Genomic DNA, 5,869 nt, shown 5'->3' with positions numbered 1-5,869 from the left:
TTTGCGGAAGAAACGCGAGTCATTGGACAAGAGCTCGAAGAGGGTCGCTACGCAGCAACCGAACGCATGTTCCGCTCGGTCGCTACGTAGCGACCGAGCTCGAGCCAAAGCTCGGTCGCTACGTAGCGACCGGGCTCGAGCAGGAGCTCGGTCGCTACGTAGCGACCGGGCTCGAGCAGGAGCTCGGCCGCTACGTAGCGACCGGGCTAGAGCCAAAGCTCGGTCGCTACGTAGCGACCGAGCTCTTCCGAAACATCGATACGACATTAGTCCATGCATTCTCGTCTACCCTTCGATGCTATCTTCCAAAGACCGTAGCGAACCCATTTCACGATTCTCCGCCATTCTAAGTTATTGATCAAACTTTACCGTCAAAACCGCGGAAAGTTTGTTCTTTATCGAAAGAAGCCGTAATAAACGCTTCGAGTCGGAAGACGGCCCAAAGGGACCTAAGACATGACTCGAGGCCCAACTTACGATTTCTTAACCAACAGCCCGTAAGCCGCATGACGGTTTACACTTGGTTCGCAAGGAAATATAAATATCAAGTTTCCGCGGATAAATACGAAATTTTGAAGATAATTACGAAGATCGGAAAAATGGAATAACTCCATTTTTATGCTTTGGCGACTTAAGGGCAGAAGGGGAAAAGCGTAAACCGACCTTGGAGCCAGTATATAAGGAGTCCTAGGCGAGAGGCATGGGGGGGAATTTTCAGAAAAAACTTAGCACTTAGAGCAATTTTAGGCAATTTTCCGTTTTTGTTATTCGAGCTGCGACTCAACTTGGTTTAGCCGTCTTAGGGTTGCTAGAACTAGGAATCTCGCTGACAGCTCTCGGAGCCCAGACACTTACCTTGTTGTAAACGCTCAAACGCAGATTCGGAATAAGACTTCAATTTGCTCTCTTCTTACGATTTTTATACTTTATCGTTGTCATTATCATGTTCTGATTTGCTTGGCGTGTGGTATTAGCAGATATCCGGGACCTCTGGGAAATTAGGGTTTTTCCTAGTTTCCTTATTTAAACGGAAATCGACAGTGCGAATTTCGGTTCCCACAGTTTGGCGCTAGAAGGAGGGGGGGGGGGTACGGATCAATCTAACTCTCAGCCACAAAACGCTTGATCAAAACAATGTCTGGAAACACGAAAGACAAAATCGTAGTTTACAATAACGCTGGTAAGACAACTCCATCCGCCACTGCGCCTACGGCGAACGCTTAGGCAAACACCACAGTTCTTGAGAAAATCGAAAACCTAGCCGCGACTCTTCGCCACAAGAAGTGCAACGAAACAAGCTCGCGATTTCTCTGTCTAAACTAAAGGGAAACGATAAATTTTATCAAACCCCGTAGGTTTGGCTCATTTCCGAGCTAAAGAAGTTTCAATGCGTATGAGTTTTACCAAAACACTTTTTCCGAAAACTTTTCGGAAGGTAAAACTTGTTCTCCCAAAAACCGCAGAAAACCCCTAGGTTAATCGCAGAAAAAGGAAGGGCAGCAAATCGATTACACAGCTCGGTCGCTACGTAGCGATCGAGCTCTAGCTAAACTCGGTTGCTACGTAGCGACCAAGCACGCACAAGGCTCGGTTGCTACGTAGCGACCAAGCACGCACAAGGCTCGATCGCTACGTAGCGACCGAGAACGCACACAGCTCGGTCGCTACGTAGTGACCGAGCACGCACACAACTCGGTCGCTACATAGCGACCGAGCACGCACACAGCTCGGTCGCTACGTAGCGACCGAGCACGCACACAGCTCGGTGGCTACGTAGCGACCGAGCACGCACACAGCTCGGTCGCTACGTAGCGACCGAGCACGCACACGGCTCGGTCGCTACGTAGCGAACGAGCTCAACCCAACTCTCCACTCGCTACGTAGCGACCTGCAAGGCCTCAGAAAGGTCCTCCTTTGCGTTCTCGTTTTAATTCTCATCGAAACGCTTCTCATCGAAAGGCTTTTCGTTTCGGCTCAATCGGAGTTTCCGTTGAGATTTTACGATGAAAACAGTAGGACTCTTCTTGGCTTGCTTCCACTCGCTACGTAGCGACCTGTCTGACCTTGACTCGCTACATAGCGACCTTTCAGGCCTCAGAAAGGTCCTCCTTTAGGTTCTATTTTGAATCCTCATCGAAACACTTTTCGTTTCGTCTCAATCGGAGTTTCCGTTGAGATTTTACGACGAAAACAAGTAGGACTCTTCTTGGCTTGCTTCCACTCGCTACGTAGCGACCTGTCTGACCTTCACTCGCTACATAACGACCTGCAGGCCTCATAAAGCTCCTCCTTTCGGTTCTCTTTTGAATCCTCATCGAAACGCTTTTCGTTTCGTCTCAATCGGAGTTTCCGTTGAGATTTTACGACGAAAACAAGTAGGACTCTTCTTGGCTTGCTTCCACTCGCTACGTAGCGACCTGTCTGACCTTAACTCGCTACATAGCAACCTGTCAGGCCTCAGAAAGGTCCTCCTTTAGGTTCTCTTTTGAATCCTCATTGAAACGCTTTTCGTTTCGTCTCAATCGGAGTTTCCGTTGAGATTTTACGACAAAAACAAATAGGACTCGTCTAAACTCCTTCGCTTGGTCCTACTCGCCCTTACCTCCATCTTTGTGTTCTCCTTCAAATCTCGATCGAAACGTCTCTTGTTTCGTCTTGATTGGAGTTACCATTGAAACTTTACGATAAAAAAACCCCGCAAAGACTTGTTTTCTCACTTGGATTCAGATTAATCGTATAAAACGGCAACGGTTAACTTAACACCTTAGCCGCCTCAACTATACGATTACGTTGAACCTTTTTATAAAAATTAACGTCGTATCTAAGGAGAAGATAAAAGTCAAGTTTAAAGGATAAAGACCAATATCGAAAATGGCGAACATACACGAGAAGAGGAAGGGAAATAAGCAAGCAAAACTGAGAAGAGGCAAAACAGCGTCTTCGAGAGAACTAAGGTATTTCCGACTTGAGATTTTTGAAATCAGACTTGGAATTTTCAAATTACTAAGAAATATAAACGCCTTTGAGACTGCCATAGAACTTTAGGGAACGTAAAACCTAGGTGGATAGTCTAGCGAACTAAGTCTTAGGCGATTTTTCTTGTCTCGATATATCATTCCATAACTGTTCAGCCAAATCTTGCAAACTGATCTAAACTCTCCGAAAATCGAGAAACGATCGCCACGCATATCAAGCTCGCTTCCTAAAGAGAGAAAAAACTAGAGACATGAACGTCGTCTTAAAACCGATTCGTTTCTAGCAATTTTCTCGGAACCAACATATTCCAAGTCGTCAAAGTGGAAACAAACCAAATCACAGTCCAAGCGTCGTCTTTAAATCGTCCAGGATTATTGATCATTTCAAACCTTAGAAGAAGAAACGTACACAACCCTTCAAAGTATCGGTTCAACTGTTTTCTTTCGTAAAAAAAAAAGGGGGAGTAGGTAAGTATACTATACTCGTATACTCCCAAACTTCAAAAACTTTTGCAAATCGTCAAGAAAATGATTTTGTCAAAGCAAATCGTCTCAAATAGGCAAACGACAATCTAAAAATTCGTCTAAACGCTAGGAACATATCCAGACGATCATGAACATAATCTCAAAGACTATACATCATTTCTTGTCGCAATCATGCGTACAGAAAACATATACCAATATCAAACTGAAACTCGACGATTAGCCAAAGTATTGAAGCCCTTTGCAGTTTTAGAAAGCCAGTTTCGTTTAAAATTTTCTACGAGAAATCTTCATTCACCAAAGCATTTCTTTCAGTTTCCGTTGTACCAAGTGAGTCACGGAAAAGCATCGAAAACATTTGTGACGAAGAAAACTCGAGAATAGATGTAGCATCGTGCACAAAGAGACGCTTTCCTCCCGATGGTGGCTAGATCCACCTCTGGTCGACCAATTCGTTCCAGAAACGAATGTGTCATGAAAATCCTTTCATAAAACCTATGAAAAACGTTCTGCGACTAGATCGTAATGAAATAAACTTTGGTAACACTCCATGAGTAACTCCAAGCAACTTTCACCTAGGATCAAAATCACGACAGAAACGTTTCTCGTGAAACCCACAGAAACAACGCTACTTTAACATATGTTTACATATCACCGATCTACAAACTTCGTAAAACCGGTCCCAATTACTTACGCGAAAAATCCTTCGTACAATTGGACCAAGTCTTACGAAGAATCTTTCTAAAGTTAACATAAGAGGCTTTATGAAGAACCATGTGGCTCGCTGGCTTCTTCTTTTCTTTTCCCTCGGTCACATCTGAGAAGGCAGTCGTCCCGCCACTGACTCCACACTGGTTATGTAGCAAACCTCTTGGGCTTCGTCTTCCTCAAGCAAAAAAGATTCGATTTTCATAAGACTATAGGTCACATTGTACGAAATATTCGTCGTATAACTGAAACATAGAGCGGAGAATCGTTTTCTACGACTATCGGCCATATTAGCATGGATAACCCCGGCAAACTTGGCCTATCAATCTCAACAAGCTCTCTTTGGCCCTCGGTCAATTACGCCTTCCACTAAAGGTCCAAACCAATATTTGCCATCCCCTTTAAGGAAGATTGTAAACTAACATGACCTTAAATGTTAAAGTACCATGGTCTAATCCTTGACCTACAACATCCTTGGCTATCTGTGTGAACACATCTCTCACGCCAAGCCCAACTATTTTAGAAACCATAGCTCCATCACTTAACGGCTAAACGACAATCTACGATTTGTCTAAAAACGTCGTGTGACTATTAAGAGAATAATTATCGTATAGCCTACAGTCGGAAGTCATATGATAAATTCTTCGTAACTAAACTCAGTCCTAACAACCAAATGGTTAAAGGAGGATTTAAACTTTTCGAAAATTGACCGAGTTCAATACGCTCCACAATTCACTTTAAGCCCGCAACGTTTTACCCATAATACGCGGAATGTAAGGAAAAATCCGTAACAAAGCTTCTAAAGCTATACGAAACATCCTAAAAAAATGCACGAAATAGATCTCGGAAAGCCAACACTTCACAAAGCACTATGAAGGAAAACGCTTCTTCCCATGAAAAAATTTACGCGACACCTCAGTCCTAATTCCTCGATCGCAAATCAAATGATTAGCATCCAAACAGGAACAAAAATTTTGGCTGCGAACATCCGTAGTCAAACAAGAACGTTTCTCAAACGCAGGGCTAAGACTAAACCCTTGCAAAATCGCAAAACATCTTCAAGCCCGCGAACATTTCAAGCAAGAAACGCGGCATACGAAAGAATAACAAATCTTCAGCCTCGCGAGACGTCGCAGACGCCTGAAGATTCGTGCTTCGACGAAATTTCCTTCCTCGATAAAAACACTTTCTTGGAAGACCAGACAGTCGTACGCACTAACATCTTCTCAAAACATATCCTTCGCGAAGACTCGAAACGGTATTTTTTACCATTAAGTTTGTTGCTGATCACAACGAACTCTTAACGTCCTAAACAGACTTAGCCATCTCATGGAGATGACTCTCGTACATCCGACACAAGGATAATATCGCTATAAAAGAAACCCAAAATTTTTGGTCAGCACTTCCAGGAGGCTTAAAAATTGTCCTTGGGGAGATGCTGGGTTCCAACCATACAAGTCGTATAAGCCGAGAACCTATCGCGGACTTTAAATCAGTATGGAATCAGGATGAAACTGAAACGGGATACGTAAGTCGAATTAGTCAACGCACCCTCTAAAACCAGGAGTAAACCTAGGTCTTGCCCTAAACCCAACGTACTGGTCTCTAACATCTCTAGGCATAGTATCAAAAACTTTGATACGAGATCCCAAAATTTGTCTCTTTGCCAATATTTGAGCGTCTTCAGAAATCCCGAAAGATTT

This window comes from Brassica napus, chromosome C4 (genome assembly GCF_020379485.1).
Source record: "Brassica napus cultivar Da-Ae chromosome C4, Da-Ae, whole genome shotgun sequence".
NCBI classification, from domain to species: Eukaryota; Viridiplantae; Streptophyta; class Magnoliopsida; order Brassicales; family Brassicaceae; genus Brassica; species Brassica napus.
The sequence above is the reverse complement of the archived record's forward strand: the minus strand, read 5'-3'. Positions refer to the sequence as shown.